Below are 12,685 nucleotides of genomic sequence, written 5' to 3'. Positions count from 1 at the left end.
AGCAGGTTCAGGACCAATGTCCACATTTCTGAGTTTTGTTTTGTTTTGTTGAGGCAGAGTCTCACTCTGTCACCCAGCCTGGAGTGCAGCGGCATGATTTCAGCTCACTGCAACCTCCGCCTCCTGGGTTCAAACAATTCTCGCGCCTCAGCCTCCCAAGTAGCTAGGATTACAGGGGCGCACCACAGGCCCAGCTAATTTTTGTATTTTTGGTAGAGACAGGGTTTTGCCATGTTGCCCAGGCTGGTCTTGAACTCCTGGCCTCAAGTGATCCACCACCTTGGCCTCCCAAAGCGCTGGGCTCGCAGGCATGAGCCACTGTGCCCAGTCATATTTCTGAGTTTTTGATCCTTCCGGATGTAGCATCTTCCTAAATGTTTAAGGGGGTCCACCACTGCATTAAGTAGATAATGTCCTCATGCACTGTGATTAGTTGGGCTGGATAAACCTCAGGAAACATTTAATGGCAAGATGTTACAAAAGGGCAATCTACAAGGTAGGACATTCTGTCCATAGCAGAATCTTCTCGCCTTCCACCAGAAACCGGGCCCTACAATCCCATGTAAGACTCCTGATTATCCTGCTGAAACAGAGTTCACCTTTCTTTCCCTGACATCAAGGTCCTCTGCAAGGGGCCCTAACCTAGCCTTCCGGCAACCCTCCCTGCTGGAACTTTCCACTCAGACTCACTGTTTCTCACACATACCTTTTGCCACTGCTAATTCGTAAGCCATGAGATTGCTTCTTGGGCATGTGGGTCCATGTGGACACGGTTAAATCCACTGCATGCCCTTTGATATCCTGAGGTCTGGAATTGAGCTGGGCAATTGCTCAGTGTGAACAATGGTTCTATACTTTAAGGAACTGGGGACACAATCTTTCCAAGATAAAAGCACTTTTCTTTCTTTTCTGGTTTCCTAATGCCACCTCAGGAGACGTTCCACTGTGTGGAGCCCAGACAATTGTCACGCTGTGGCCAGAGATGTTTAATTGGACTTTAAAAGATGAGAAAGCAGCAGGGAGTTGATTGTCAGCTCTCTGACAAGACCGTGTGGCATAGGTGGCCAGCAGCACAGAGGAGGCTGGCCTGCCCAGTGTCATGACTGTCTCTACCCCTGGGGCAGTGAGGGTAGGTGAGGAGGGAGGGTGTGGCAGCAGCATAGCCTTCAGCAGACTCAATGCCAGCTTGTCCTATATCTGGTTTCTACCTCAAAAACTGTGCTCTCTCAGGAGGTAACAAAGACCCCCCCCCCTCTCTTTTTTTTTTTTTTTTTTTTTGAGGCAGAGTCTTGCTCTGTTGCCCAGGCTGGAGTACAGTGGTATAATCTCAGCTCACTGCAACCTCTGCCTCCAGGGTTCAAGCGATTTTCCTGCCTCAGCCTCCCGAGTAGCTGGGACAACAGACACGTGCCACCACGCCCAGCTAATTTTTGTTGTTGTTGTTGTTGTTGTATTTTTACTAAAAATGGGGTTTCGTCATGTTAGCCAGGATGGTCTCGATCTCCTGACCTCATGATCCGCCCACCTCAGCCTCCCAAAGTACTGGGATTACAGGTGTGAGACACCAGGCCCACCCTACTTCTCTTTTTAAATTATTCTTCCTAAGACAGACTTCTCTAAGCCTTCATAGTAATAACTTATTTTTATATTTCTATAGCGCATTTTCATCTCCATGCTACCCTTTAAACCTCTGAGGTAAGTCAGGGAAAATATTAACACTTCCAGTTTATAAAGTAGTAAACTGGATTCATTATGCTGGGAGGTGAGTTTGCCAAGGTTATACAACTAGTAAATGGTTAAGCCAGAACTGCAGATCAGCTGTCAAAGATCACTGATGAAACAGTAGATAAAAGCTATTTCAAACAGGACAAGTATATGACTCCAATTCCTGCTTCTTAATGCTATTCCCTGAAGAAAAAAGATCCCTTTGTTATGACAAGTGTGTGGAGAGCAGACCATGCCCTAAAGGCTAATTAAAAACGGAGGTTCCCGCATCCACTCTCCATCCTGGGATTGGACCAGCAGAGACGACACAGAAACACAGACATTTCCAGAGCACATGAGGCTGTCTGTGTGCTCCACTGCCTCTAGACAGAGGAGTTCCTAGGCCCATGAGAAAGCTACTGGCTAAGGAGGACAACCCATAGGTGCTGCTCCGAGCAGATGACATGTAGAGTGGCCATGAACCCAGATCACCTCATTCATTGTCAAGATGAATAGGGCTCTGGCAGTTCAGATCTCCCATTAGATATATGAAGTAATTCTTTCACATTATTTTTCTTTTTTCTTTTCTTTTCTTGCATTTTTGGTGTTTTTGTTTTTGAGATGGGGCCTCACTCTGTTGTCCAGGCTAGAGTGTAGTGGCGCAATCATAGCTCACTGCAACCTCAAACTCCAAGGCTCAAGTGGTTCTCCTCCCCCCTCAGTCTCCCATGTAGCTAGAACTCCAGGCACACACTACCACTCCCAGCTTTATTTTTTTCTTTTATTTTTTGCAGAGACGGGGTCTTCCTATGTTGCCCAGGCTGGTCTTGAACTCCTGGCCTCAAATGATCCTCCTGCCTTGGCCTCCCAAAGTGTTGGGATTACAGGTATGAGCCATCACACCTGGCCTCACATTATTTTCCTAGGAAAGATCTGAGATAGGAGAAAACCTTGAACATGAACATATTTTCCTTTTGTTGAATTTTAAGGCTGCTGCAGCCCTCACCCTCATTTGTAACGACTTGTGGGTGTTTTCCTGAAACTGCAGAGATTAGTTTACATTTTCAACCCTTTAAAAAGTTGAAAGTTATCCTTTCAACATTGCCTGTGAAAACGTTTTCATTTTTCTTTCAATAGAATCTACACATCACTAAGAAAATATAGAGGGCAGCTATAGCTCTATAAGAAAACTGGCTAAGTAGAGGCCGAGAAGAAGATAGCAATATTGAAGTTAGGTTCTTAGATAGCTACTAAACCTAGCCAGCCAGAAACATCATCCCTTCTCAGAGAGCGTTGTGTACCTGAAGTACCGGGATCTCAAAATGCATTTCTTAATGTAGCTCCTATAAATTCATGATGATGAGAGAATACAAAAGAGACACTATCCTGTCCAAGAAGAACTTACAAACTAAATACACTTGAGAATAACCCAAGAGACTTTATGTTTCAAGAGAACAGTGAAGATATTTCCACTCCCTTTCTCCTCCTAGAAATTATTTTAAAAACAACAAGGAAAAAAAATGAAAACACAAAATCCATCTTTGATGAAACCCTGAATCTTACTATATGAAGAGAGAAAGCATATGAAGAAAGGTAAATTACTTAGCAGAACAGAGAAAGGTAAAAATGTGGTACCTCCCAGGATTCCAACAGCAAGCAAACCAGTTTAACCCTCTTTCCCAAAAGAACAGAATGTCAGGTGAACTGGGGTACCAGGTACTGTAAAAAGCTATGGTTGAGGTTGCAGTCTGATGACAGTGAAGTAGTTTGATAAACTATCCCTCCTGCAGATAAAAGTTATAAAATCAAGACAAATTTTTAAAAATAAAACTGTATGAGAGCACTGGATAGTGACAAAAATGAGGCACAAACTGAAGGGAAGTTAAACCTTGAAAGGTGGGAACTGCAGTAGATGAGATCTGATATTGGGGACTTTCTGCCAGGAGACACTCCCCTATCTGTGCAGCATGGGGTTAGCAAAAAGCTTCGCTTACAGTTTTGAGGTGTTAGAGGACAGAGTTCAGGCTAGCAAAGAGGGTGGAAAGTTACAAGGGAAATCTCAGAAAGGAAAGATCCATGGGTGGTATTATCCCAAAAACCTGAGTATGAGCTCTACCCAAATCCTTAATTGATGCTGCATTATCATTTCAGGAGGGAAACTCCAGGAGATCCAACAAAAACAGGAGCTACTGGCTGGAAGAACTTAATGGAGGTGTTGCTGTTGCCTGCCTCAGGGGAGACAGTTTGGAGTCTGAGTCAGTTAAGTTAAGGGATTTGGGGGACAAGTCAAGGGGGAGGGAAGAAATTAATAGAAGCTAGTCACAAGATGACCCCGATGTTGGAATTAGTAGACAAGAGTTTTCATTCTAAATATTTTGAATGACTTAAACAAAAATATAGGCATAATGAAATGATGCAGACTCTCTGAAAAAAAAAACTATAAAAAATAAAAAGTCTAGAACTAAAAAGTATATTATCAGAAGTAAAAAAAAAGAACTTATATTATCATAAGAAAAAAATTGTTTCTTATGCTACATGAGCATAAGAAACAAATTGAAGATGACAGAAGGCTCCATGAACTTGAAGATTGATTGGTACTAATTATCCAATCCAAAGTACAGAAAGAAAAAGAACTAAATAAAAAGGGACAGAAATTAAAGAAATTATGGTTGATATTGAACAGTCATAACGTAAGTCCCAGCGAGGAGAAAGAATGGGGTAAAAATAGGGTTTGAAGAAATAATGGTTGCAATTTTCCCAAATTTGATGAAAAATATCCAAGAAGCTCAAAAAAATGCAAGCAGCATCAGTGCAATGAAAAACTACATCTAGGCACATTATGATCAAACTACTGACAGCCAAAGCAAACTCTCAAAAGTTGCCAAAGAAAAATGACACATTATGTATCGACTGAAGAGCAAGAAAAATTAATGACAGGTGACTACTTCTGACTGAGAAAATTAAGGCTAGAAAACAATGTAGCCATGTCTTTAAAGTGCTGAAAGAAAGTCATTCAATTCAGCTTTCTACATCCTTCAAAAAGGAAGGTAAAGTGAAGTCATTTTCAAATAAGTTAGAGAACTGCAACCACACCACAGGAAATGGAAGAAGTTCTTCAGTGTAAAGAGAAGTTCTCCAGATGCTAGATGGAAAGTTGTCTATGGGAATGAAGAGCACTAGAAATAGTAAATATGTACGTAAATTTACAATATGGTACTTCTTCCTTTTCTCCTCATATTTTATTTAAAAGATATATGACTATTTAAAGTTAATATTATAATATTAGAGAGTTTCTAATGCATTTTGATATACAATATATGGAGAATAATTGCAAAAGGAACAAGGAGCTAATTTAAGCCAGTTTGCATGGTTCCCATATTCTGTGTGAAGCAGTGCAGTATTAATTCTAAGCTGACGAGGATAAGTTAAAAACATGTATTTTAACCAGCCTTGGCAACCTGGTGAAATCCCATCTCTACCAAAAACACAAAAATTAGCAAGGCATGCTGGTGTGTGCCTGTGGTGCTACTCAGGGGTCTGAACTGGAAGGAGCCCAGAAGTCAAGGCTGCAGTGAACTGAGATTGCGCCACTGCACTCCAACCTGGGTGACAGAGAGAGATCCTATTTCAAAAAAACAACAAAAAAATTATTTTAATTTTCTTAACTTCTTCAAACACCAAGAGTAACTACTAAAAATATGCAAAGAACTAAAGCTAAGAAGAACTAAAATGAAATAGTAATCCATATTAATTCCCAAAAAAAGGCAAGAAAAGAATGAACAAATAAATCATACCAGAAAAATAGAAAACAAATAAAAATGAGAGACCTACATCCAACCATATCATTAAGTGTAGATTGACTAAATACTATAATAAAAAGAAATATATTGTTTAAACTTGATAAAAGTTATAATCCAACTATATGTTATTTACAAGAGATATATTAAATACAAAGACACATATGGGTTAAAATTTTAAAAATTCTAAAAGAAATATCATGCAAGCACTAATCATAAGAAATATGGAATGGCTAGATTAATATAAGTCAAGATAGACTTCAAGATAAGGAAGACTACCAAAAATAAAGAACAATATTTCATAATGACAAAAGGGTCATTTCATCAAAAGGCATAGCAATTATAAATGTGTGGTTAATAACAGAGCTTCAAAATGCATAAAGCAAAAACTGAAAGAACTAAAGGGAGAAAGAAACAAATTCACAATTATATTTAGAGGTTTTAACACCCCTCTTTCAGTAACTGACAAAACAACTAGATTATTAAAAATCAAAATGATGTAGAATATCTCAATATGGCTATCAACCACCTCACCTAATTGATGTTTATAGAATGCTAGGCCAGATATAGTGGCTCATGCCTAGAATCCCAGAGTTTTGAGAGGCCAAGGTAGGAGGATCACTTGAGGCCAGGAGTTGAAGGCCAGCATGAGCAACATAGCAAGACCTATTAAAAAACTAACTGGGCATGGTGGCACATGCCTGTAGTCCCATCTATTTGGGAATCTGAGCACACCACTGCACTCCAGCCTGAGTGACAGAGCAAGACTCTGTCTCTAAATCACTAGAACAAATAAATAAATAAAATAGAACACTAAACTCAACAACCACAGAATATACATTATTTTCTAACCACGTTGACATTAAATTAGAAATTAATAACAAAAAGATATCTATTATAGGCCCCCAAATATTTGAAAATTAAACAACACATTTTCAAATAAACTATGCATCAAAGACATCCCAGCAAGGCTGCAGCGATTCCCACTGCTCTGCAAGCTTCACAGTGCCATCCAAGGATGACAAGAAGAAAGACCTGGGAAGTTAGCCAAAAAAGACAAAAACCCAGTGAACAAGTCTGGGGGCAAAGCCAAAAAGAAGCGGTCCAAAGGCAGAGTTTGGGACAAGCTCAATAACCAAGTCTTGTTTGACAAAGCTGCTATAAGGAAGCTTTGTATGACAAACTCTGTAAGGAAGTTAGTTTCTAGCTATAGGTTTATAACCCCAGCTGTGGTCTCTCAGAGATTGGAGATTCAAGGCTCCTTGGCCAGGGCAGCCCTTCAGGAACTCCTTGGTAAAGGAATTATCCAACTGGTTTCAAAATACAGAGCTCAAGTAATTTACAACAGAAATACCAAGAGTGGAGATGCCACAGCCACTGGTGAAGATGCATGAACAGGTCCAACCGACTGTACATTTGGAAAAACAAAACTTTATTAAATAAAAAAAGAAATCACAGGGAAATTAGAAAATATTTTTGAACTGAATGAAATAAAAACATGCCATATCAAATTTTATGGGATGCAGCAATGCAGTGCCCAGAGGGAAATCTTTAGTGTCTATTGCTTCTATTAGGAAAGAAAAAAGATTTAAAATCAATTATTTACGTTTCTATCTTCAGAAGCTAAAAAAAAGAAGGGCAAATTAAACCCAAAATATGTGAAAGGAAGGAAATCATAAATATAAAGCAGAAATCAATAAAATAGGCAACAGACAAATAGCATATAAAAATAAATCCAAACGTTGGTTTTTGAAAAATTTAATGAAATCAGTAAACTCCTGGTTAGGATGATCAAGAAGAAAGGAAAACATAAGCTGTTATTATAACAAATGAAAGAAAGAATAGATTCTACAAATATTAAAAGGCTAAAAATGAAATACTATGAAGCGTATTATGGCAAAAAATTAAAAACTTAGATTAAAGGAGACAAATTTCTAAAAGAACAAACTTACTAAAACTAACATAAAATCAAATCAATATTTTTAATACCCTGTATGTTTTTTAAATGGATGTATTATAAAAACCTGCACACACAAAAGAAAACCCAAACACACAAAAGAAAACCCAAGACCAGATTGCTCTCCCTTGGTGAATTCTATCAAACATCCAAAAAGGAATTGATGACAATTTTATACAAACCCCTTCAAAAAACAGAGGAGAAAATATTTCCCAACTAATTATTATGTCAACAAAATGCTTATACTAAAAACTGACTAAAGCATGAAAAGAAAATTATATATCTATATTCCTCATGAATATAGCCATAAAAATTCTTATTCTCTTGTTTGTTTGTTTTTTTTAAGAGTAAGGGTCTCGCAGTGTCACCCAGGTTGGAGTGCAGTGGTGCAAACATAGCTCACTGCAGCCTTGATCTCTTGCGCTCAAGGGATCCCTCCTTCTTTAGTCTCCCAAGTAGCTGGGAAAACAGGCACATGCCACCATGTCCAGCTAATTTTTTGTGGAGATAGGATCTTGCTATGTTGCCCAGCCTGGTCTTAAACTTCTGGGCTCAAGTGATCCTCTCACTTCAGCCTCCCAAAGCTGAGATTATAAATGTGAGTCAAGCCCCTGCACCTGGCCACAAAAAAATTCTTAATACAAAATTAGAAAATGGAATACAGCAATATATCAATGGATAATATATCTTGACCAAGAATGTATACCCCAGAATGCAAGATGAGTATAAGTCAAAAAATCAATCAATGTAATTCACTATGTCTTAACAGACTAAATGAGAAAAACATATGATGTAGTAAAAGAATTTGACAAAATTCAGTACACATTCATAATTGCAACTCTCAGGAAACCAGCAATGGAAGGAAAGTTATTATGGAAATGTAGATTAAAAGCATAAAGACATACCACATGCTTTAAATGTAGATTAAAAGCATAAAGACATAGAATGGTTAAATTTAAGACTGTCAGCATCAAATGTTGGCAAGGATGTAGATTACCAGAGCTTCCATACGATACTGTCAGGAATGCAAAATGGTACAATCACTTTGGAAAAGCTTTGACAGTTTCTTATGAAGACATCCATATACCTACTCTTTAACCCAGCAATTCTACTTCTACATATTTACTCAAGAGAAGTGAAAATGTATGTCCACAAAAAGTCCTGTAGATGAATATTCATAGCAGCTGTATTCATAATGGCCTCAAATGAGAAACAACCCAAATGTCCATCAATAGAATGAATAAACTGTGGCCAAGTGCAGTGGCTCATGCCTGTAATCCCAGCACTTTAGGAGGCCAAGGTGGATGGATCACTTGAATTTAGGAGTTGCAGACTACCCTGAGAAACCTGGCAAAACCCCATCTCTACTGAAAAAATTTAAAACTTAGCCAGGCATGGTGGTGCAAGCCCACTCATAGTCCCAGCTACTCAAGAGGCTGAGGCAGGAGGATCACTTGAGCCCAGGAGGTCAAGGCTGTAATGAGCCATGATTAGGCCACTGTACTTCAGCCTGGGCAACAGAGCAAGACCCTGTCCCAAAAAAAACAAATTGGGGTATACTCACACAATGATATAAATAATTACTCATCAATAAATAGTCTCAATTTCAGGCCAGGCAAGGGGGCTCATGCCTGTCATCCCGGAACTTTGGGAGGCCGAGGCAGGTGGACCACAAGGTCAGGAGTTCAAGACCAGCCTGGTCAAGATGGTGAAACCCCATCTCTACTAAAAGTACCAAAAATCATAAGAAGAAGAAGAAGAAGAGGAAGAAGAGGAAGAAAAGAAGATGAAGAATTATTATTATTATTATTGTTATTAACTGGGCATGGTGGCAGGTGCCTGTAATCCCAGCTACTCGGAAGGCTGAGGCAGAGAATTGCTTGAACCTGGGAGGTGGAAGTTGCAGTGAGCTGAGATTGCGCCATTGCACTCCAGCCTGGGTGACAGAGGGAGACTCTGTCTCAAAAAAAAAAAAAAAAAAAGTGTCACTTTCAGTACACAGACTTTCCCTTCATCTCTCAGTTTTTGCCTTCACGCTTCATCATTGCCATTGTTGAACTATAGTCCTGTGATAGTGGGATGGTTCCCACTTCTTCAGAGGCTACATGGGTAGCCTCTTTGACTCCTTCATGGGTGGCAGGGGGAGCAGTTAAAAAGGAGCAAACCTGATGCATGCAATGACATAGACGGACCTCACAGACACCATGTTGAACCATAAGGCACAAAACAGTACATAATACACAATTTAATTTATGTGAATATGTTGACAAACAACTAAGCTATGGTGAAAAAACACATAATAGAGGATGTCTCTGGAGGGGATGAGAAGGAATGTGAGGAAACTTTCTGGGGTGTTGGAAATGTTCTGTATCTTGCTAGGAGTGTGAATTACCTGGGTATAATTCATTTCTCAAATCTCACTGGATTTTATGCTTAATATTTATACATATTTATATGTATATGTTTTATGTTTAAAAGGGTGAAGAAGAACAAGAGCGGGAGAAGGAGGCAGAAGAGGATGAAAGAAAGGAAGCTGTGATGAGGGTATGGGACTGAGATTGAGACTTGTTTGAAAGTCTATATAAAGACAAGCGGCACCTCCCAGCTTCCCATTCCCATCCCGCTCAGCACAATCAACAGCTCCCACTGCTACCCATGGAGGAGTCAAAAGGTGTAGTCTCTGAAGAAATGGGAACAATCCCACAACTAGAAGACTCTAGTTCAAGAAGGTAATTGACGAGGCGTGAAAGTAAAAACTGAGAAGTGAAGGGAAAGTCTGTGTGCTGAAAGTGAGACTCCCTACACAATTTCAGAGCAACAGCAACCAGACATAGTTGTACCCTTAAGGCTGGAGTCTGAAGTATTACTTTTTGAAGAAGCCAAGTTACCCCAGATTAAAGATACTGATATTTCAGGTTCTCCAGTGAAAAAGGCCATCCTGTTTCTCTACTGAGAAGCCCATCATTAACAAGCAACACACAACAACTGAGTTTCCCATTAGTTTCCCAGTGCTTCATCCTAAGTATAAACAGATATTTGAAAAAAGCACTCTAGAGGAACAGGAGAGAAGAAATGAAAAAGATAACCTTGCTGGAAGAAGAAATCGCATTAAGAATCAGAGAAAGATAATGAGATGGTGCACTAATGAAACACAAGTGGGAGGGCATATTAAAAAATTAAAGAGTCATCATAGATTAATCACTCATCAAAATAAAAAATAGTATAGGTGAAATTAAAATTTTGGTTGAAAAAAATTAGTATGAGAATCAAACTTGAGAAATTTCCCAGAAACTAGAATAAAAGAATCAAGAGATGAATAATAAGAGAGGAAGGACAAGAAACTCAGTCAGTAGATCCAACATCTGAGAAATAGGATTCTAAAAAGAGATGACAGGAAGCAGTAAGAAGAGAATTACTGAAGAAATAATACAGGAAAATTCCCAGGTATGGAAGAGAGTGAGTCTCCAGGCTGGAATGCCCACTGGCCAAGGGCCTAACTGCAAGGTGAATGTGCAATGCAGTCATGCAGGGTGTGCCTGACACAAAGGTCCCTAGCCAAGAGAGGGGCAGTGGGGGCTGAAATGCGCCCAGACTCCACATGCCCTGTACTTGCCGTGCTAGCCTAGAGGAAGGGGAACATATTTCTAACTGGTCAACCCAGAGATTGATCTCCCCAAGAAAGTTCCTTCTGTTCCTAGAAGAGAATGACATTTTCTAAGTCACATAAAGATGCCTTTATGCGAACTATTAATTTCCAGAACAATGAAGGAAAAAATGTTTATAGCAGTACAATTTGCAATTGAAAAAATGTGGAACCAGCTCAAATGCCCATCAATCAATGAATGGGTAAAGAAATTGTGATGCCTATAGTCCCAGCTACTTGGGAGGCTGAGGCAGGAGAATTGCTTGAACCCAGGAGGCAGAGATTGCAGTGAGCCGCGATCATGCCACTGCTCTCCAGCCTGGCCAACAGTGTTAGACTCTGTCTCAAAAAAAAAAAGAAAAAAGAAATTGTGGTATACGTATATGATGGAATACTACTCAGCCATGAAAAGGAATGAATTAATGGCATTTGCAGCAACGGATGGGATTGGAGACTATTATTCTAAATGAAGTAACTCAGGAATGGAAAACCAAACATCATATGTTCTCACTTATAAGAGGGAGCTAAGCTATGAGGACGCAAAGGTATAAGAATGACACAATGGACTCTGGGGAGTCAACAGCAAAGGGTGGGAAGGTGGTGAGGGATAAAAGACTACAAATTGGCTGTAGTGTATGCTGCTCAGGTGATGGGTGCACCAAAATCTCACAAATCACCGCTAAAGAACATACTCATGTAACCAAACACCACCTGTTCCCCAATAACCTATGGAAATAAAAATTTTTTAAATAGTGATAATAATAAAATTTATAAAGAAAAAAAGACTCAGATCCAAGACATGAACACCAAGAGTAAGGAGAAAATACTAAAAACTTCCAGGGGAAAAAAAGCAGTTTACATATAAATGATCAAGAATCAAATGACATTTGACTTGTCATCAGTATATTGGAAGACAGTATGCTTAAGAGCAGTGCCTTTAAAATTCATAGAGAATGCTTGCAACCTAGAATTCTGCACACAGACAAAAGTAAGAGGGTAGAAAAAAGATGTCTTAGGATATGCACAGTCTCTAAAAGCTTACCTCCCATGTATCCTTTCTCAAGAAAGACATTAATGAAGGCATGTTTCACCAAAACGTGAGTAAGCCAAAAGAGAAGACATAAGATCCAGGAATCAAGGATTTAACCCAAGAAGAGATGAAGGAGATTCTCATAATGACAGTGAAGAGAATCCTAGGACAATGGCTATGCAGCTGGCCTAGAAAGCAGCTCTTCTAGATCAGAGGAGAGCAGTGGAATCCAGCAGGAACATCTGCAGGGGAATAAATGTTACTAACAGATTATCTGGGAGGTTTGACCATGTGGAAAACTACAGAGCTATTGGTGGATGTGAAAAAAAACACAGCCAGATATTTTAAGACAACAAAGCAAATGGCAAACTAAGACACATCTTTCCAGGAAAAACAGAAAGTTATACAAGAAAGGTAATGCATCCATAGTACACTACTTGGCTTGGGAGTAGACTATATTTCTTTGGTCATAATGAAAACATCAATTTTTGCAGTTTAAAGAAACTACCCCAAGCTCTTTGATATCCCTCTCATCAAATGGCAAGACCTATGTC

At 39.3% G+C, this 12,685-nt stretch overlaps 1 protein-coding gene and 1 long non-coding RNA gene across 4 annotated transcripts in view; one reads left to right on the top strand and one right to left on the bottom strand.

The window, feature by feature from the left end:
- Positions 1-12,685, bottom strand: part of CACNA1D (calcium voltage-gated channel subunit alpha1 D) — a 461,268-nt gene that overhangs the window by 335,040 nt on the left and 113,543 nt on the right. The window lies entirely within an intron of this gene.
- Positions 2,550-10,781, top strand: LOC116559422. 2 transcript variants are annotated; one of them, XR_004272450.1, is made up of 3 exons: positions 2,550-2,591; positions 3,856-3,968; positions 9,937-10,781. It is a non-coding gene; the product is annotated as an uncharacterized LOC116559422 (long non-coding RNA). The 2 variants fall into 2 exon arrangements; XR_004272449.1 differs by lacking the exon at positions 2,550-2,591 and adding an exon at positions 2,631-3,297.

This window comes from Sapajus apella, unplaced genomic scaffold, assembly GCF_009761245.1.
Source record: "Sapajus apella isolate SASKATOON/1434 unplaced genomic scaffold, GSC_monkey_1.0 scaffold23, whole genome shotgun sequence".
NCBI classification, from domain to species: domain Eukaryota; kingdom Metazoa; phylum Chordata; class Mammalia; order Primates; family Cebidae; genus Sapajus; species Sapajus apella.
This window is presented reverse-complemented; position numbering and strand designations above follow the sequence as displayed.